A 22,770-nucleotide genomic window follows, 5' to 3' on the forward strand; every position below is an offset into this window, starting at 1 on the left:
TCTCCTCAAAATGTCTTCCAAGTCAGTTGTTTTTCCACTGAAATATTTCACATTTTCTTCTACATTTTTTTCATTCTTTTGACTTTGTTTTATTGTTTCTTAATGATTCATGGGGTCATTAGCTTTCACTCACCCAATTCTAATTATTAAGGAATTATATTCTTCAGTGAGCTTTTGTGCCTCTTTTTCCATTTGGCCAATTATACTTTTTAAGGAGTTGTTTTCTTCAGTGGATTTTTGTGTTTTTTTTACCATTTGGCTAATTCTTTTTTCTTTTTTTAAGGTGTTATGTTCTTCAGTATTTTTTTGGTGTGCTTCTTTAACCAAGCTGTTGACTCTTCTTCCATAATATTCTTGCATAACTCTAATTTCTTTTTCCAATGTTTCTTCTAACTCTCTTATCTGAGATTTAAAATCTTTTTTGAACTTTTTCAGGAATTTTTATTAGGCTTGTGTCCAATTCATTTTTTTTTATGCTTTGCTTATAGCTGTTTTGACACCATTGTCTTCTGATTTTGTATCTTGATTTTCTGTCACCATAGTAAAGTTTTTATGATCAGGTTCTTTTTTTGTTCTTGTTTGTTCATTTCCCAGACTATTTCTTGACTTTTAAAGTTATGCTAACATTGGGCTCTGTTCCTAGGGTCTAAAGCTTCAAGGTTTTCACATTGCTGTTTTCAGAGATAGTTTTGGAGTTTGGGAATTTTTTGGTTCTTCCAAGATATTATGATCCAAGGAGAGGTGTGGTCACTGCTCTCCTTGCCTCTGTTCTGTTTTTTACCCAAGAAATGACATTGTTCCTTTGTAGTCACAAGTGCTAATGCTCTTCTTGGCCCTAGAACTGTGACCAGATCCCTTTGTTCTCTTGCAGCTACAAGCACTAATGCTCCTTTCTGCCTTGGAACTGAAACAGGAAGCCTTTTACCCTCTATCTGCAAGTACTACTTTTCCTTTTCCGTCAGGAACTGTGACCCAGAACTGCATATGAGCAATAAAATAGGATTCTGCACACAGTACCAGCAAAGGGTGCCCTGTAATCTGTTTCTGACCAGTTGTCCAACCTCCTTGCTGTCTTTGGGCTGATAGCTCCTGAAGCTGCTGCTGCAGCTATTGTTGCAGTTACCTCCAAGGCTCACCACTGGTGTTGCCTTGGTATGTGCTATGCTCCAGGTGGACCTCACCCTGTTATTACAGACCTCTCCTGCCGACCTCTTAAGTTTTCTTGGGCTAAAAAAAGAATCTCACCTCAACCTTTTGTTGGCTCTACTGATCCAAAATTTGATTTGTGGCATTATTTTAAAGTTATCTGGAGAGGATTGTTGGGAGAATTCAGCTGATTAGCTGCCTGTACTCTGCCATATTGGCCCCACCCTAAGTATCTAAATTTAGTTAACTGAAATGCAAAAAGCCCTGGAAAGTAAAGTATTCACATAGTAGAACTTTAATTCTTCTGTATCAGAGCTAGATGAGTCAAACAGGAAAATCCAAACCAATCTTGGGTAAAGAAAGTCAGAAAAGCCTTATTGAGTAGATGCATGGAGAAATCTTATTGGAAGTAGTGAAGAATTTATTTTTGTAATGTGTAATACCTTTTACAAAAGTTGTTCATTGTTTAAGGCATTAAGAAATCATATATATGTATACATATACATCTATACTATATATAATAGGAAAGAAAGGTATGTATACATACATATATACATATCTATGTGCTATATATTTATATAGTTTAGGAAAGAGACAGAGACAGAGAATAAGGCAAAAACCATGAATGCTTCTTATTTAGATAACATCATAGAAATAGGATCAATATGCAAAATAAGCATCCTTAAATGAAGACTAAAAATGTTTTGATAAACAATGAGATGATCAAAGAATAAATCATGTGTATAAAATTATTGTATATTAAGGATAATGGCAATGGCAATATAATATATCAAAATGTATAGAATGAAATATGCATAATATTCAAAGAAAAATTGATATTCCTGAGTGCTTGTTAACAAAAAAGAAAAAAACTATTAGCTGAACAATCAGTTGAAAAATCAGAAAATTAACAAAGTAATAAAATTCAAAACAAACTTAAATAAGAGCATTCTGAAATGCCAAAAGAAACAGAATTGAAAACCCAACAAAATTATTGAATTATTAAAGACATTTAAGAGCTTTCTAAAGGATTATATAAATCATGAAATACTAATTTTTTAATGGTAAGCCACATTGCCAAAATAAAACATGTGAAAAAGAAATCACAAAAAAGAAAAGAAATAAAAGTATTTTTCAGAACATACCTACTATACCAGCTATATGTCAGCAACACAGAAAATTTTATTCAAATGGATGGATATCTGTAAAAAAAAGTTTATATAAGATGCAGGAAAGGTCTTTAATAAAATGCAACATGTGCACATGTTTAAATCTTTTAAACACATAAAAACACTACAATAAAGAGAAAAATCATTTGTATGAAATTGAGTTACTGTTACTTGTAATGGAGAAATATTATAAAATTTCCACTGAGAATAGAAGAGAATCAAGGATGTCCACTATCACCATTCATTCAGCATATTTCTCAAAATAAAACCTCACCCACAAAGAATTACAAGAGTAACTATTAGGAAAGAGAAGGCAAAAATATCTGTTTGTACATGATATGATTGTTTATTTTAAAAACCAAAGGAATCAAATTTAAAAAAAATAGTGAATAACCAGCAAAGTAGTGGGTACAAAGTAAAACTATAATTTCATTGCAGTTTTATATATTAATAGTATGAGAAAATAGGGAATCATTATTTTGAAATGGGACAATGCATTAAATGTATGGGAGTTTTCAAGGCATGAGATTTATTTAAATATAACTTAAAATTCATTTTATGGGGGAAAAAGAACTAAATTCTAGAGAAGTATTTAATATTCGTGACTGAGCCAAGCAAATATAAAAATAGCAATAATAACCCAATTAATCTACAGATAAAATGCTATACCAAAATACCATTAGAATACTTGCTAGAATTTTGTAAAAAACAAATCATGAAGAATGAATCAAGAATATCAAAGAAAATAATTTAAAAAGTAGAAATGTGTAGCCAGATCTCAAATTATGCTGTAACACAGTAATTATGTAAATGATTTAATACTGGATAAAAAATAGAAAAGTAGATCAGTGGGATACATTACATATGCAAGATTTAGCACCAAATGCATGTCAAATACACACAAATTACTAGGGAAGAAATTCGTTATTCAACAACTTTTCTGGGAGAATAATGATGCTGGCCTGGCAGATAATTTAGACTAGTCTGGGATAGTATACTTCAGCAACTTCCAAAAGGATCTCAGATCTCAATATAAAAAGTTATGCCTTATGAAAGAGAGGTGAATTGAAAGTTTTATTTTTCACTTCTATGGACAGAAGATTCTTAGCCAACCATGATATAGAAGAAACTATGAAAGAAAAAAAATTAAGATTTAGAGCATACAAAATCAAAAACTTTTTGCACACACAAAAGCAATATGGCCAGAACAAGTTAAAAAAGCTACATACTGTAAAATATCTCTGACAAAATAGGGCATGCAAAATCAATAGTGTACTGATACAAATTTATGTAAATAAGAGCCATTGTCCAACAGATATGTGGTCAAAGGATACAAGAAAAAGTTCTTAAGAGAAGAAATAGAAATTGTCAACAATCATTTGAAAAATTATTAAACATGAGTAATAATTTAAGAAATTAAAATGAAAACACTCTAAAAATTATCTTAAATCCATCCAAATGGCAAAAATATTAGATTATGAAATGCTAGAGTGAGTGTATGGGAAAATGTGCTCAATGAGACTGTAAGAAAAAATGGTCCAGTATAAAAGTATTTATATAAGCAGTAGTTGCAAGATCGAAACAATTGGAAATACATTTGTTGTCCAGCAATTCAGGATCAACTAAATTATTAATGACTGATGAGAATAATGCAATATTACTGCATCATAAGGAATGTTTAATATAGAGAATATAGAAAAATATGAGAAGATATAAAAATTGTTTAGAGTGCACAAATATATGTATGAACCTATACATATATATGCATACAAATATATAGATAGATATGTAGATGTATACACACATACATGCATACATATGCATATTCACATACACTGACTACAACCGTATAAAAGAAAAAAAATTAGAAGAAAAACTGGTGTGTGCATGCACATGCGTTTGTATATGTGTGTGTGCGTGCGTATGGAGAGGGAGAGAGAGCATCTTAAAGCTTTGTGTCTTCATGATAAAAAAAAGTCACTATAATTAAAATTTATAATTTGGTATAGTAAAAATGCTGATCCTGATTAGCTCTTTAAGTATACATTTAATTGTACAGAAAACTACATTGTGACATTGTCTCGACATTCACAGATCAAATGTAAATTACCTTTTAGTCTTTGTGCAGACTGAAGAAGCACTATATTATTCCTAGAAAGTGCTTTTGCCTAAGGCTTTTCAGCTTTGCCATAGCTATTCTAACATGCATTACGATTTGTAATTAGAAATGTTACTTTCACTGAAAGTGTCGTGATATTTCAATTACTTTTAACCACCATGTAAAAATAAAACTGTTTCTTTTGGGTTTACCAGCTATTTCTCTTGTGCACAGGTAATAAATGAATTAAAAATGATTTGTGAGCCACTTGTTTCCAAAGCGTTTTGGTAGTCCTATAAAAATAGTTGAACATTATGCTTCTCAGAGGCTTAGAAAGGAGACATTTTGGAGGAAATCTGCCTCCAGATTGAACCAGGATTATACCTGGTAACCAAGAATCTGTTTGAATTGAAATGGATATTGGGTAGTATAGAAATATAATTTCCAGATGAAAGATCAAGAGCTGTTCTAACTATATAGTAAGAACATTTGGCTTTTCTTTATACAGCCTTTCTTCCAGAGAAATACTATTTTCCTAATTCTCAAACTATTAGGGTGGTACATTCTTTTAGGACCACTTCAAAGATGACCTAGAAGTTAGTCATGTATTTGACTGACTGGTTCAGTATTCTCTTAGGTCAGTTTTTTTTTTCCCTTGTGTATAGTTTTAAAAAACTGAAATATGTTCAACTAACACGGGTGCAGACCAATAAAATGAAGGGAAATATTGAAGTTCAATTTTATTACTTCTGTAACTGCTTGCTACAAAAAAAAAGGTTGTGAGGCCACATTGCCCCACTAATCTGTTCGGACACTTTACCTTGGTGAGAATAATGTACAGTACACAGGCACGAAGAGTGTAAGTTGAGTTACCAGTGATGTTCACATGTCTGCTCTTTCTGCCTTGTTCCTCAATCTGGTTAAGTACCAACTTCTGTACTGGTAAATGGTGATATTTAGTTGTGGGAAAGTGTCATAGCCAATTTGACAATTTATTAATCACAAAATAACAATAAATTTCTAGCTTTTACAAAAAAATTATAATTTGAAAAACGAGTAGGATATATAATAGCACATGGAAAGAATGGCAAATTTGGTGTCAGGAGACGAGTTTGAATTCTTCCTTAGACACTCTCTCTGTGAAGTGAAGAAGTAACTTCTCCCCTGTAGGCCATATTTTCTCATCTTTAAAATGAAGGTTTTATATTAATTGATCTCCAATTTTCTTTCTAGCTCTAAATCCTATAATCCTGTAAATTCATTGTACATAATCTCAACTGGGGCAGAATGACTCACTGAAAATCATTCTAGTTAAGTCTCATTGATTCCTTATTTCATTTCCCACAGCATTATAAAGCCTTTCCTTTCTCAAGAATCCACTCTCATCCCCCACATTCATAACAGGTAACTTCACTTCTCTGAGACATTTAAAATATCCACCTCAATTCTCCTTATAGACATCTCAAAACTCCTATTGTCTTCTCTTCCTTTCGTCTCTTTTGCTATATTTTCACAGAGTGAGGATTTCCTTCTCTATGCTAGAGCTTTCTTTTTACCTGTTCTCATGACCTAATCCTTTTCCACCTCTTCCAAGACCTTAGTCCAATGTTTCAACCAAATGAAGTCACGATTTCATATATACAGACACACACAGACACACAGCCATCCAGCCATCCATATATAGATATGTATACACACACACACACACACACACACATGTAATTAATATGACAGTTCTGCCTCTTTTACTTCAATCTCCCCCTCTTATTTTTTTTCCTTTTACTATGCTTATAAATATACTGATATTTCTTCATTCTGAATCCTTCACCCATGTTCAAAAAGTTGGGTGGAGTCCTCTCATCCATATCTTCATAATTTTTCTTATACCAGCTTCCTCCTATTTCTTTCACTACCAGCATACTGCCATTCATTCGTTAATTAATTTGTGTATTTATTGGTCTTGTTTATTTATTTGTTGGTCTATCCCTGGAATTTCATCAGCATAAGGAATTTCCTTCATAGAAAGTACATCTACTGACAGATCTGCAATTCATCTGTAGCTTATTGTGTTAGAGTGGTGTCTAGGACACTGGATGACTTGCCCGGATAAATTAGTATGTTTCAGAGGCAGTACTTGAACTCAAGTCTTCTGACTACCAGGCTAGCCTCCTATCCTCTAGGCTACACTGCCTCTGTCTTGGATATTTAATAAATGTCTAATTGAATTGAACTCAATTGAATTGAATTGTTACCTCCAAATTCTGAGCCCATTTCACCTATTTCCAGGCCTATTATAATAGACTCTAACCATATATAGATATGTATACACACATACACACACACACACACACACACACACACACACACACGTAATTAATATGACAGTTCTGCCTCTTTTACTTCAATCATGTTCTTCCCTATACTTACATTAGACTATGAATTCCATTTCTTTCTACTAAAATCCTATCTACCCTTTAAGAACAGGCTCAAATACCATCACCTCCATTAATCCTTCTTCTGACTCCCCCAGTCAGAATTGATCTTTCTCTCTTGACCTTCCAATCTAATCCAAATCAAAGAAGCATTAAATGAGAAATTACTATTTCCAAATCACTAAGTGCTGGGGACCCAAAATAGGGCAAAAATAAAAATAGTCTTTGCCAGCAACGAGCTTAAGTGTTACATTGCCAACAATAATGCACAATTATTTGAAAAGCGGAAGCAGTATACCACCAACTAAGGGGATCAGGAAGGGTTTCCTAAAGGAGGGGACACATGAATTAGCCCTTGATGAAAGCTAGGAATTCTAAGAGGCAGAAGTGAGAAGGAAGTTCATTTCAGGAATGAAGGTTAGTCTGTTCAAAAGCATAGAGGTACGAGATGTATTTTTACATGTAGGAAACAGCAAGTGGGTCAATTTGGCCAGGACATAGAATGTGGGCGAAGGAGAAGAATACGAAATAAGCTTTGAATGGTGGGATGGATCCTGACAGTGAAGGGCTTTAATGACAACCTCAAGATGTTATATTTTCTTCTAGAGGCAATAGCAAAGTACTAAATGTTCTTGAATGGAAAAAACAAACAAACAAACATGGATATAGTTGTACTTTGCGAATGCTATTTTGTAGCTATGTGTTTTTTGGATTGGAGAGAGGAGAAAATGGAGCTAGAAATCTAAATGAGAAACTTGCAATTATCCAAGCAAGAAATGAGAAGTACTTGTAGAAGGATGTCTAGGAAAGCAAAGGGAACCAGTGGCCAAATGTAATAGTAGAATCAACAAGATTTGGCAATTGATTGAATATGGAGAGGAAGGATATGGAAAAGTCAGAAATAATTCTGAGCTTTTGCACCTGAATGACTAGAAGGGTAATGGTGTCCTTAATCAGTTAGTCAACATTTATTAAGCACCTACTATGTGTCAGGTGCTGTGCTAACAGCTGGTGATACAAAAGGAAGCAATGTATAGTACCTATCCTCAAGGAGCTCACAATCTAATAGGGGACATAAGAAATATGCAAATACATACAAACTAGCTATATAAAGGATAAATGGGAAATAAATTAAAGAGGGAAGGCACTAGAATTAAGATGGATTGGGAAAGATTCTCTCTGCAGAAAATGGGATTTTAGTTGGGACTTAAAGAAAGCTTAGGGAAGCCAGAAGGAGCCCTGAGATGGAACGTCTTATTTACAGAATAGCTAGTAAGTCAATGTCACTGGATTAAAGTATAGTGGCAAAGTAAGGTATAAGATTACAGAGATAGTAGGAGACTAGGCTGTGAAGGGCTTTGAGCATTAAGTAGAGGATTTTGTATTTGATAGGGAGCCACTGGATTTTATTGGGTGACATGCTCAGATCTGTGTTGGCTTTTTTGGGGGTTTTTTTGCTTTTTTTAGTTACTTTGGTAGCCAAAAAGGAAGATGGCTCTGGGCCATTACCAGTTATCTTGACTTTTGTCTTGCCACTGGACTCCAATGACTCTGGAGGAGAGAGTGAAGTTGATGACTTTGTGATGCTCACTTAACTTCACTTTGTGAAGGTTCACTTAAATCCAATTCACACTCAAGTCAAGATATTATCTTCATGATGTCATTGGTCCTCTTTGAGAACAAAGGATGAACTAGTTGTGAATAACAGAAGCTGCCCTCTGCAGACCCAACCAACTAGTTCTAATTGGTCAATGCTACCCCCTCCTCCATTTTTTTCCTCTTCCTCCTCTTCCTCCTCTTCCTCTACCACCTCCTCCTCATTCTTCTTCTTCTCTTCTTCCTCTTCTTCTCCTTCTCTTTCTTCTTTTCCTCCTCCTTTTCCTCCACTTTCTCCTCCTTTTCCTTCTCTTCCTCCTCCTTCTTCTCCTTCTCCTTTTTCTTTTTCTTCTTCCTTCATCACATATGGTACCTCTGTCCATAGCTGAGAAAAATCTAAGGGAAGTCATAACCTTACATATGGGTGCTCTGTCCAAAGGACAATTTTTGGTTGCTTCTATTTTTTTTAAGATATCTTGGGGTTTGGGGGACTAGATTTTTTAATTGCCTACTTACTTTAGCATTTAAAAAAATCTGGAACAATTAACTCTTTGCCTTGCACAGTTTTCATTTTATGATTTCTTGAAATATAACTAAAAAAACCAGACTTTGAAAAAGCCCATTGTGATTCAAATGGGGCTACTTGACTATGCCTTTAAACCCAAATCACTCTGCCTTTCATTGAATGGTCAATAATAAGCTCCAGTTCTAGTCTCTCTTGCTCATTGTTTGGGTTTTGATGGCTCAGGGTGAGTGTAGATAGCAATTGTTTTCTGTTCTGGCCAGAAACTCTGGTGGTCTTCCCTTCCCAGACTGATACTTTTGTGATGGCAAACTAGGCCATCTTTTGTCTCAATTCTTACCTAGCCCTTAATCACTGAATGAGTGTTGCCTTAGTCAAACTGAGACTTGAGAAAAAAACTTTAGTTTGAAAAGGCTAAGGTCACCCACTGCATTCTGGGCCATCGCCAGTCATCTTGACTTCTGTTTTAACACTGGACTCCAAATGCTGGAAGACAGAACAAGGCTGATGACTTTGTGCAGTCCTGGCTGTCTTAAATACAATTCACTTGCAAGTCAAGACATCACCTTTGTGATGTCTTTGCTCCTCTTTGAGAATGAAAGATGAACAACAAACAAGAACAAAAGGAGAATGGCTTGGAGTGTGAAGATATGTGAGGCAGACAGACCCATCAGTAGGTTATTGTAATAATGCAAGTGTTAAGTGATGTGGACCTGCACCAGAGTGATGGAATATCAGAGAAGAGAAGGTATATTCAAGAAATATTGCAAAGGTTAAATCCACATGTCTTAGCAACAGATTGGATGTGAGGGGTGCTAGGGGGAGGCAATTATCCTGTCTTGAGAGCTCTCCTGGTAAGAAAATTCAATAGCTTCCCATGGATGGGAGTGGGGGTGGTGATGGCAGTGTCACCTAGGCTGTGAGCCTGAGAGACTGGGAGGATGGTATTGCCTTGTGCAATAATAGAGCAGTCAAGATGTGGGAAGGATTTAGAGAGAAAGATAATGAAAAGATAATGAATTCCATTTTGGGCACATTGAACTTATTACTATCGCCTATTGGACATCCAATCTGAGATGTCTGAGGTGTTGAAAATGACATCTAGGTTGTGAGCCTGGGGACCACTAGAAGAAAGTGATGTCCCAAACACCTGGACAGAAGAGAGTACCAAGCAGAAAAGGATGATCCGCAGTGTCAAAGGCTACAGAGAGATTGAGGAGAACTAGAGCTGAGAAAAATCTATTGGATTTGGCAATTAAGAAATCATTGGTAATTTTGGAGAAAGCGGTTTCAGTGAAACGGTCAGATCAGAAACTGGCTTATAAGCAGTTAAGAAGACAATGAAAGTAGAGAAAGTGGAGGAACCTATTGTAGATGTAGAACTCTACCTATTGTAGAGTTCAGCCACAAAGGGAAAAGGGGACATAGGATAATAGTTAGTGGGGGATAGAAGGATCAAGTCAGAGTAAGTGGAAAAGGGACATGTTTGGGAGCTAGAAGAGGGGAGATAATGATATTTTGTACACATCAAGCTGGAGAATATCCCTAAGACATTCTTTGGAAATGTCCAAAAGGTGATATTGGACCGGAGCTCAGCAGTCATTACGAATTTTGTTTGTATTTCTCCTAAACACTTATCATATATCAGTTCCTGGCATAATTATTCACATACACGACATAATCTCCTGCTGAATCAGGAGTTCAGGGATTATAGTTTATTTGTTCTTTGTATGATTTTAAGTCATGGGGCACTACACTCAAAATTAAAACTGAGTCTTACTTAGAAAGCAATGGAAAGTTACACAATTGATGCAAGCAGATGACAACAGATAACAGTGAAGAAACTGTGAGTGAGAACTGGAATAAGGGATGTTATCAAAGAAAAGTATGATTGAAAAAGATAGAGAATGTGATGGAATACAACTGTGATGTAAGAAATGATCAACAGGCTGATTTTAGAAAACCACGGAAAGACTTGCATGAAACAATGAAGAGTGAAATGAGCAGAACCAAGAGAATGTTGTATACAATAACAGCAATATTGTTGGAAGAACAACTGTGAACGATGAAGTTATCCTGAGTATTATAAATATTCAAATCACAAAAAACCTATGAAGGAAGATACTAACCACCTCCAGAGAAAGATAATAAATAGAAGTATGCGTACTATGGTTTTCACATAATATTTATAAATCTATGTCAAATGATGGCCTTCTCTAGTGCAGGTCAGGAGGGAAGAAGGGAGATCGTTCAGAAATTAAAATGTCACCAAAAATATATTTTTAAAGAAAAAGATAGGGAAGTCATGTGGCAAGACTAAAGGAAAAACATTAGATGGCCTATATGCCCATATGAGGACAGTAAGTGTCCTTAAAATGTCAAGAGAATGTGAGGAAGGCATCTAAAATGGTGGAGACTCTTTGTGGCAAACTTAAGGGAATATATGTACAAGAGTAGTGAAAAATGGACACACTTGAATGGGTTACCAAGTATCATTGGAAGAAATATCCACAATGATAAAATTATAGATCTATTTCAATATATCTCTCCAGTAAATAGCATAAAACTTTAAACATAGTAGATACTTAATAAATGTTTATTGAAGTAGAAATTTATATTCTAGCAAGAAGAATTGTTAGAGTTATGGAAAAATGTTTGAAGCTAGGGTATTACTACAAAAGCAGAAGAAAAAAATAAGAAAAGAAAGTTACTATGCTTACCTGGGTTATTTAGGATTTTTTAAATCAGATTTTTGTCTAAATAACATGGATAATCCAAGAAGAAAAATAATTTTCCTGAATTGCCTATGAAAATGCTACTAAATCAACCTGGCCAGATAATATGGCACATTGGATCCTGGGAAATAATAATATGGGAAGCTATTGAATTTTCTTCCCAGGAGAGATTTCAAGACAGGATGATTGCCTATTTGCAAGCATGCTTTAAGTACACTTCTACACAGTACATGGGGGGAATAGACTTGATGACTTTTGGAGACCCCTTCTAGGCTTAGGATTTGATGATTCCATAAAGATGAGGAGTTTTGAGCACTTCCTGAGGGAAATTATTTTGCTTCCCAAGTTTCTTTCATTGCAGCTCATGGAGGCTGTGTAGAGGTATGCTGTTTGCTTTGGCCCTTGGCGTGCAGCTCTCTGAGAGCTCTAATTGTAGATGATGTCCCTATTAGTTAGCACTTTACACTTTATGCTTCCTCTCCAGACTTGGCAAAGTAATATCGGGCAGATTTGTATAAAGCTTTATGAAAAGTAGTCTGCCTTACCTGTGCAAGTATAAAAGGAAAGAACCACCCCCCACCCCCCGCCCGGGCACATCTTATCACTAGGTTTCTCCTGACTTATAAGTCACAAAAATATTCTGAAAAATTAGGATTTGTTGGGTTGAAATCAGAAGCAAGGTGGAGGTGGTGGGGGAGAGAGAAAGACAAGAGGAGGAGAAGAGAATCCTAAAGGAGAATTTTATTTGTTTTAATTGTTCAAGATCTGCATTCACAGGAGACCAGTGTCTCTAACATGGCTATAATTTTGGTAAACAGTCAAGCACCAATCTACTCAGCACCATGAATCCCTTTAAGCTGATAAAGATCAACTACTCGGCTGGATGGCTCAGTGGATAGAGCATTGGGCCTCATGTCAAGAAGATCTGAGTTAAAATCTGGCCTCAGACACTTACTGTGTGACCCTGGACAAGTCATTTAACATCGGTTTGTCTCATTGTCCTCATCTGTAAAATGAAGGTCATAATATCACCTACCTCCCACGGTTGTGATGATCAAATTAGATAATAACTGTAAAGCACTTAGCACAGTGCCTGGTATATAGTAAGTGCTATATTTGTTGCTGTTCAGTCATTCTTCAGTTGTGTCCAACTATTCGTGACCCCACTTGGGTTTTCTTGGCAAAGATACTGGAGTGGTTTGCCATTTCCTTCTCCAGCTCATTTTATAGATAAGGAACTGAGGCAAACAGGGTAAAGTGACTTGCCCAGGGTCAAACAGCTAGTAAGTGTCTGAGCCTGGATTTGAACTCAGGAAGATGAGTTTTCTTGACTCCAGACCTGGCATTGTTTCCACTGTACCACCTAGCTTCACACGCATTATATAGATGCTAGAGCTATTATCAACTTTAGGGAGGAAATTGTCAATGGGTGTTTTGTATTGGCTCAAGATTCAAAGAGAAAAACACGAAATCCACACCTTGTTAAACAAATAAGAATTTCATTCTCTCATAACCTGGGGCACACATGGAATATGCACTGACATCTGGCAGGATGGAGAACCTATGGGTGGCACATCTGACTGTTCTTTCCTTCCTGCTAGGAAGCTACAAAGCTGAGAATTGGATGTCCAGGCAAACAAAGGTTAACAAGTTGGTGGAGTTGGGATGCTTCTCCAGTCTGGGCACATGCCACAGAGTGTGGAGGCATTGGCTGATGGTTTTAGCTATTTCTACCACTTGAGCTCTTCAGGCACAAAAGTGAAAGACTGATTCACTGAATGATAATTCAGTGGTTCTAGCAAAAAGTAAGAAAATAGCATTGTGGGTATTCACAAAGTTGCACTTGCTATGCCAGGTTTTTAAAGCCAAATCCAAGCTATCCTGAATTTATAGCCTATTAGAGTCCAAATAATATAATTAAAAGCTATAGCTGGCACATAATTACTAATTATGCCATAACCACCAAGTTTCTTCTGGATTTTAATACTTATTCATAATTTCCCTTACTAAATCAAATTAACCATCTTGGATAGCCATCAGCTAAATGTTTTCTTTATGTCCTGCAAGTGGAACTATTACATTCCAATGGGGCTAAGTGACCTTTGCAGATTGTACTGAGTTAGTCACATAAGTCTGACACTTAATTAAAAGTGACACATAGGACTTTTGTGCAATACTGAGGAAACAGTGCCTAACACAAAGCTGAAAGTCTAAAGGTACACCTTGGGCACAATAGGTATTCGTTCAGCAAAGGTTTATTGAATGAATGCATGAATAAATGGAGAACAAAATGGATAGATGGGTGGATGAATGAATTACTAATACAGAAAATGCCCTTATTCCTCCTTAATCCCAAGTTATTCTACTTGGCTGTAACTGGAGAATATAAGATGGACACAAAAGGAGATTCAGAATGGTACAATGGATAGAGTGGCAGAGACAGAAATAACAAGGTCGAAAGCCCATCTCTGTCACTTACTTGATCTGTAAACTTGGTGAAGGCACTTTAATTCTCTACATCTGAAAAATGAAAATAATAATTGCTGTAAGGCCAATTTCCAAGGATTATAACATGGTTTCAATGAGAAAATGCATGTAAGGAGCAGCCAAGTATCGCACTGGATAAAGCCTTTGAAGTCAGGAAAAGCTGAATTCAAATTTGACCTCAGGTAAGTTACTTAACTTCCATTTGCCTCAGTTTCCTCATTTGTAAAATAAAAATAAGAACTGTACCTACCTCCAGGGTTATTGTGAAAATTAAGGGAAATATTTTTAAAACACTTGGCACCTAGTAGGAGCTATATGTTATTTTTATTATCATTATTACTATATAAACTTTATAATGCTGTATAAATATCAGTTATCACCACTATGAGTATCAGAAAGAAGAGTAGAGGTGGTCAGTAAGCAGATTCAAACAAACAAAAATCTATTTATATCTGAAATTTCATGAGATTTCTCCCAACTTCAAGGCTAATACCTGAGGGAAAGAGTGTTCTCTGGTAGTTATACCAGCAATCTGGTTATCAAACCTCTGATTTCCACCTCCAGGCTGAGCTACTTACTCATCCACTTCAGTTTCTATACCTTCCTGTTTCCATCACCAAAAAACAGTGATAAGCAGGGGTGAGCTACAGCAGAAAGCAGATTGTTAATTTTTCAGTGTAAGCAGTTACACCTTGGAAATCAGCAAATGCTACAAAACAGGGTTTGATCTCATTTTGTTGATTTTCTAATTTAACATAATGGACAAAATGTTAATAACAGATTAAAATTAAAAGTGTATTATGCATACATTTTTTTTTGGAGGGGAGGGCTGCTTGTTAAACATTTATCAGTACCTCACTAGATAAGGCTGGGGCGGCCAGGTAGCACAGTGGATAGAGCAGCAGGCCTGGAATCAGGAAGACATAAGTTCAAATCTGGCCTCAGATATTTACTAGCTCTGTGACCCTGGACATGTCACTTAACCCTGTTTGCCTCAAATTTCCTCATCTGTAAAATAAGCTGGAGAAGAAAATGGCAAACCACTCCAGTATCTTTGCCAAGAAACCCCAAATGGCGGTCACAAAGAGTCAGACAGGACACAACAAAAACACTGGATAAGGCTGCTAAATTCAATACTGAGAGTCTTTTTAGTGGAGTACAGGCGACATATAAGAGGTTATTCAAAAACTTCTAATCTGCATTCATTTCTATAGTGTTCTCCTGCATCCTTTGAATCTCCAAAATGTTCTTTTTGAACCAAAGTGATCAGAATGTTGTCTCATAGTTTCCAAATAATTCTACAGATTTATAATTTATGTGACTACATAGGTATTATTTGCCTGTTTCCCGTTCCAACACACTCTCAATTATTTAGTGGCTGTTTATTCAGTTTATAGATGATCAAGGTTCTAAGCTTTTTTATCTAAGCCCTTCTGCTGTCCATATTTTAAGCATTTCATTGTTCATTATCCTGTTCACTAGTCAGTGAGAAGAGATAAAAGCCAAATTAATCCTCTTTACTACTTACCAGTTGTGGGTACATGTAATATTTAAGTTTGGTGAGGAAAAAAAAATTTTGCTGCTGAATAAATAAGGGCTTTGCCCATGTTTTAAAAAATAAAGTCTATTTCCTTTTACCAGACAGTGGGAGATACTAATCTTTTATTGTGTTAACATTTTTTTAAAAAAAAATTTTCTTATCTCTGCCCTGGGCTTCTGATTTATTAAGTTAACTAAAATCCCCAAAACATCATTTAATTTCTTAAGGACTAATTACATGAATTTCTATGTTAAAATTCATAAGCGACACTCTGAATATCTATAAAGAAAATTTTCTCAAGCTATCTTTTAACATTCATTAGATTCCTGATTTTGTCACTTGTGGATACTCTCTCCACTAATGTAGATCACAAACTTTCTATGCCTTTGTAGAGAGTTTCCTTAGTTAGAATGAACCAAAAAAAAAAAAATCATTGCCCAATGGGTCAAGTCAGCTTTCTGGCAGTGAGCCTCACAGAACTTAGCCAGGCTGGTCTTTGGAGAACAATCCATGGCCAGTCTCACTTTTCTACCTCAGTAGGACCTGCCAATAGAAGACAGGTTCACCTCTAGTCCAAAATGAGGACTTTGAATATTCAAGACTAGATTCAAGTAGAAACTAAACTGATGTTTCTTTTTTAATGATACTTTCTTCTACTTAATTCCTATTTTTTTGGAGGGGGGTGGGCAGTGGGGATTGGAGGGGACAGTTTAAAACCGTGGTCTTCTTTTCTCCCTAGGCTAGAAGTGCAGTGGCCACTTATAGGCCCTACCCCATGAATAATTAGCACAGAAGCTTGGACCTGGTCCAGTTTTCTGATTTGAGCTGATTCACCCTTCTTTGGGCAGCCTTATGGATCCTCTGCTCCTAGGGGCTCATTGTATCAGTTCTAGACTTAGTACAGATGCTCAGTCAGCTTTAGCTCTATTAGCTGAGAACTCCCAAATAAACTCTAAGGATCCAGCCTCAACTTCCCTAATAGCAGAGATTCTGGCCATATGGCACCACAGCTGGCTCCTCCCACTTCAATTTTCAGAGATGCCAGTCTCTCCATTCTTTACCTATAACTTTGTGTTAATACTTTGTGTTCTTTGCTAGCTTGTTCCCTATTCTTGGTCCAGTATCCCTCTTTTTATATTCTTCCCTTTGAGAATTTAATTCAGTATTATGACTTCAAATATCACCACTAGGTAGATGAACCTTTATATTCAGCTCTGACCTCACTTTAGATGTCCAAAAACTAGTATCAACAGTGTCTGTGAGAAATCTTGACATCATTTCTCTTAGGGATACCACCATTGGCCCAGGCTATGAGATTTACTCATATCTGTACATGTTATATCACTGTTGCAAAACTATAATGTCCTTGAAGGTAGGAGTTATTTTCACTTTTTGTCTTTGTATCTCCATATATGTATTTCACACAAAAGTTTATTATTGAAATAAAATAGAAAAGGAAAGTTTGTGACATGAACTTCACATACAGGGGCCTAACTTAGCTAATTTATTTTGCAAAAACATAGCATTAAACACAGTGGCTTTGGAAACATGTGTCAAAGGGAACGACGTTTCAGATAGGTAACTGGTCAAATGAGGTTGCATTGTGAATTTTTATATTCATATTGTTTGTTTGTTTGTTTATTTATTTATACTATCTACTTCACAGAGTTGTGAGAAAAGCACTTTGTAAACCCCAAAGCATAATAGAAAAGAATCTTGTTATAGTTGGGCCAATTTGACTCATCTGTAACACCCATTGCTTTGGGTATCTGTGAAGAATATAGTTTGCCTGCTAGTATTTATCTCATCTCTAGCCATTTATTCCTGGAGATTTAATCAGCCACACCCTGTTACCTCAATTAGCTTAATTGTTTAGCAGCATAATGGTCCCTCACGTCCACATGACTACCTCTTCTGCTACTTTCAAGTTTATAACAGAAGAAAAATTAGCAGCGTAATCACAATAGCTCAGAGCCCTCAACTAGGAAAATTACTACCATTAAGGTGAAGATTTTGTTCTCCGGCCCAATTTAGATTTCTGTCTTTCTCTGGGTAATCACTGACCTCTATATAGCTAAGGCAGAAATCAGGAGACAGGAAATAATCAGGTAAAAGGAGTGAATTTATTAGAGTGTAATTTACTTCTATAGACATCAGAAGAAGAAGTCGTGGAAAGAAGAGACTGTTTTTTGTTGGGGTTTTTTTGCACTTCTGTCCTTGTCAAGTGTCCTATAGCTATTAGCTTCAACTTGAGTATTCCACGCAGAGATGCCTGTGGCAGAGGAGGAGGCTGATGGTCTTCCTTTCACTTTATTCCTTTCAGTCTCTTTAATTTCCTCCCTTAATCTATTGTCCTTATGCTGCCAAGTATTTCCAATTCCATTTTTAATAATTCAATTCAATAAACATTTATTGAGTACCTACTATGTGCTAGGCACTATGCTAAACCCTGGAGAGACAAATAAAGAAAGACAGTCTCTGCCCTCAGGGAGCTTACAATCTAATGGAAGAAAATAACAGAAAAAAGGAGGCTGGAAAGCTGCTGGGGGGAAAAGGGAGAGGGGAGAATCTTGCTCCATGGAATTGAAACCAAGCAGAGCTGCAAAGGCAAAATAAAGTGAGCTGAAAGTCTAATGTCTGCCCTGTATTAAGGAAGGCCTTGGGATGAGCTCCATGGAGCTGAAACCAGGCAGAACCACAAGGAGGACTAGAAAGACGTGCCACACTATTACTGCAGTTGCACTCTTTAGGTCTCTACACCTTCTCCTCAGTATAGGAGAAGTGTGCCAGCTCAAGCACTCCCAGGTTTGACTCAATTCCACCTCCCAACTCAAAGATCTTGATGGTCTTAAATTATTCTCAGGTGTCCATTTGTTTGTTGCTACAAACTATAAATCTCCAATGTCAGTCAAACCTCTATCACACAGCATCTATCTGTATTCTTTTGTTCTTGCCTTTTTTAAAAGTCATACCTGAATTTAGGATAAGCTCATCACAACTCTGAGCTGACTGCTGACCCACCAGTAACCTCCCTGAAAACTTCTCTCCATCTTAAAACATTTCCTATATTGACATCTCTTTCCTTTCCCCAAACCAATCTGTTACCACAGTTACTCTCAACATAGATTTTATAAAAAGCATATGTGAAGGGTAAAAAGTGCTAACCTTTTAAGAAACAAATGTATAGCTAATTATTTTGTAGCTTAAGTAAAATAAAAGAACAAACTAAAAAAGTCTTTCAAGGTCCTATTTTATGGAAATGACTTGAGTCAAACCTACTTCAACAAACCAAATGTGGAAATACAAGGGGTATGTTTCAAGAACCAAGGGAGGACCAGGAAAAGAAGAGCTGAATTGAGTGAAGCTATAGTATGAACCACAACCCCAGCCAGGGACTTTGAGCATTCAGAAAGAAATGGCAGACCTCTTGGTGGGGAGGAAAGGGCAAAGCTGAATTCAATTTAGCACTCACTAGACACAAAACAAAGAATTGTGATCCACAAAGATCTTAGTAAACTAAAATATCAGAGACAGTTTCATTTGTGTCAACTTTTTTCCCTTTTTTAAAAATTTATTTATTTTTCGTTTTCAACATCTACTTCAAGATTTTGAGTTCCAAATTTTCACTCCAACTCACCCCTCCCCCCACCCCAAGATGGCATGCATTCTGAATATCCTTCCCCTAGTCTGCCCTCTTTTTCTCTCCCTTCTCTTATCCCCTTTCCCCTTCTATTTTCCTGTAGGGCAGGATAGATTTGTACCCATTTCTGTATTTCTTATTTCCCAGTTGCATGTGAAAACATTTTTTTAAACATGTTTTTTAAAACTTTGGGTTCCAAATTTTTTCTCCTCCCACCCTCATTGAAAAGGCAAGCAACTCAGTATAGGTATACATGTGCAGTTATGCAAAACACTTCCATAGTAGACATGTTGTGAAAAACTAACTCTATTTCCCTTAATCCTATCCTGCCCCCCATTTATTCTATTCTTTCTTTTGACCCTGTCCCTCCTCAGAAGTATTTCTTCTGATTACCCCTTTCCCAATCTGCCCTCCTCTCTATCATCCCCTGCTCTCTTGTCCCCTTCTCCCCCTATTTTCCTGTAGGGTAAGACAGATTTCCATACCCAATTGAATGTGTATGTTATTCCCTCCTTAAGCCAAATCCTATGAGAATAAGATTCACTCATTCCCTCTCACCTTCCCTGTTTCCCTCCACTGTAAGAGCTTTTCTTTTCTGTTTTTTTTGTGAGATAATTTACCCCATTCTACCTCTCCCTTTCTCTTCTCTCAGTATAATCCTCTCTCATCCCTTAATTTTATTCTCCAGATATGACCCCTTAATCTTCAACTCACCCTGTGCCCTCTATCTATCTATCTATCTATCTATCTATCTATATACATATACAATATTTTTTCCTCCAACTACCCTAATACTGACAAAGGTCTCATGAGTTATAAATATCATCTTTCCATGCAGGAATGTAAACAGTTCAACTTAATAAGTCTCTTATGATTTCTCTTTCCTGTTTACCTCTTCATGTTCCACTTGAGTCTGTATTTGAAAGTCAAATTTTCTATTCAGCTCTGGTCTTTTCATCAAGAATGCTTGAAAGTCCTCTATTTCACTGAATGACCATTTTTTCCCCTGAAGGATTATACTCAGTTTTGCTGGGTAGGTGATTCTTGGTTGTAATCCTATCTCCTTTGCCCTCTGGAATATTATATTCCATGCCCTGCGGTCCTTTAATGTAGAAGCTGCTAAATCTTGTGTTATCCTGATTGTGTTTCCACAGTACTTGAATTGTTTCTTTGGCAGCTTGTAATATTTTCTCCTTGACCTGGGAACTCTGGAATTTGGCTACAATATTCCTAGGAGTTTTCCTTTGGGGATCTCTTTCAGGAGGAGATCTGTGGATTCTTTCAATTTCTATTTTGCCCTCTGGTTCTAAAATATCAGGGCAGTTTTCCTTGATAATTTCTTGAAAGATGATGTCTAGGCTCTTTTTTTGATCATGGCTTTCAGATAGTCCAATAATTTTTAAATTCTCTCTCCTGGATCTATTTTCCAGGTCAGTTGTTTTTCCAATGAGATATTTCACATTGTTTTCTAATTTTTCATTCTTTTGGATTTGTTTTACAGTGTCTTGATTTCTCATAAAGTCACTAGCTTCCAATTGCTCTATTCTAATTTTTAAGGAAGTATTTTCTTCAGTAATCTTTTGGACTTCCTTTTCCATTTGGCCAATTTTGCTTTTTAGGGCATTCTTCTCCTCATTGGCTTTTTGGACCTCTTTTGCCATTTGGGTTAGGCTATTTTTTAAGGTGTTATTTTCTTCAATATTTTTTGAGTCTCCTTCAGCAAGCTACTGACTTATTTTTCATAATTTTCTTGCATCACTCTCATTTCTCTTCCCAGTTTTTCCTCTACTTCTCTCACTTGTTTCCCAAAATCCTTTTTGAGCTCTTCCATGGCCTGGGACTGATTCATATTTTTCTTGGAGGCTTTGCATGTAGGAGCTTTGACTTTGTTGTCTTCTTCTGGTTGAATATTTTGATCTTCTTTGTTACCAAAAAAACATTCTATGGTCTGATACTTCTTGTGAGGTTTGCTCATAATCGAAGCCAATTACTTGAGTTATAAACTCTTTATTAAGATAGAGGTCTGTTTCCAATGTGGAGAATGTGCTGTCCCAAGCTTTGGGGGTTTGTACAGCTGTTTTCAGAGATACTTGTAGGGACCTGTAAATATTCAGTTCTTCCAAGGTGGTATGATAAGGGGCAAGGTGTTTACTCCTTTCCTGGCCTGTGCTCTGGCCTATAAGTGACCACAAGCTCTCTTTTCTGTCTTGGAACTGTGAGGAGGATTTTCTCACCACAGCCACTACAAGCTCCACCATGCTAGCACTCCTCCTGGCCCCAGTACCACCCCTCAGAACTGTGACCCAGATCTAAGCACAGTTTTATAAAGCAAGAGATTTCTACCTCAGCACTGGCAAAGAGATCCCTGCAATCCCCCTCTGATCAGCCACTCGGATTCCCTCTCAGTCTGTGGGCCAGAAGCTCAGGAGGCAGCCACTGCCCTGGGGCCATGCTTGGGAACTGGGGCTGAGACCTAACTTCTCTCTCACCGCAGAAACAGACTTTTCCCACTGACCTTCTAAGTTGTCTTTGGAGTTCCTGAGTTAAGAAGTCTGGAAACTGCCACAGCTGCCCATGATTCAGTCCTCTGAGGCCTGCTCCAGGTTCCCTGTGGCCTGTGTGCCCATGCCAAACTGTGTTCCTCTCCCACCACGGCGCGATATACCTTTCTGATCAACCATCCTGGCTGTCTTGGGCTGGAAATTTGTTTCACTCCTTCTTTTTGTGGGTTCTGTTGCTTTAGAATTTGTTTAGAACCATTTTTTATAGGTATTTGGAGAGGTTTGGGGGAGAGCTCAAGTAAGTCACTGCTTTTACTCCACCATCTTGACTCCGCCCCTCATAAGGGTTAAATCTTAAAGAGAATGATTTCGACAGGTAAAGAACCAAAACAAGACCACTGCAGTCAAGAGGCACGAGATAATGAGCAGAAACACACACAAAAAAAACAAGGGAGGAGTGAGAATGTGGGATTCTGAATAATCCAGTTTGGCTAGAAAAACATATATGAATTATGATATGATATGAGTGATATGAGATATGTATACAGAGGTAGGTTGGAGGTGGATTGTGGAGGGCCTTGAATGTCAGAATTCTTCTACACACTGGTAACATGAATACTTACACAATCTAAAATTTAAATCATACTCAGTTTACTTTCAGTGAAATATTAGATGCTTTCTGAACTGTCCCTCTCTTGGGAAAGCTAAAGCTTGCATCTCATGGCACTGTAATCATCTCTATTCACCACAAGGGGTCAGCCTTTGTATCTCTTGTGACAAGTTTTATAGTTTTGAAGAAATGTAAAGTGAAATCTTTCAAGGTAATTACTAACGTAATTCTTCTCCTTCATACTTAGTCTCCTGTTTTTTTTTGAAACAGATTATTGCAGGATATACAAAGTC

The sequence above is a fragment of the Phascolarctos cinereus genome, unplaced genomic scaffold (genome assembly GCF_003287225.1).
Source record: "Phascolarctos cinereus isolate Bilbo 61053 unplaced genomic scaffold, phaCin_HiC Scaffold_4;HRSCAF=312, whole genome shotgun sequence".
NCBI classification, from domain to species: domain Eukaryota; kingdom Metazoa; phylum Chordata; class Mammalia; order Diprotodontia; family Phascolarctidae; genus Phascolarctos; species Phascolarctos cinereus.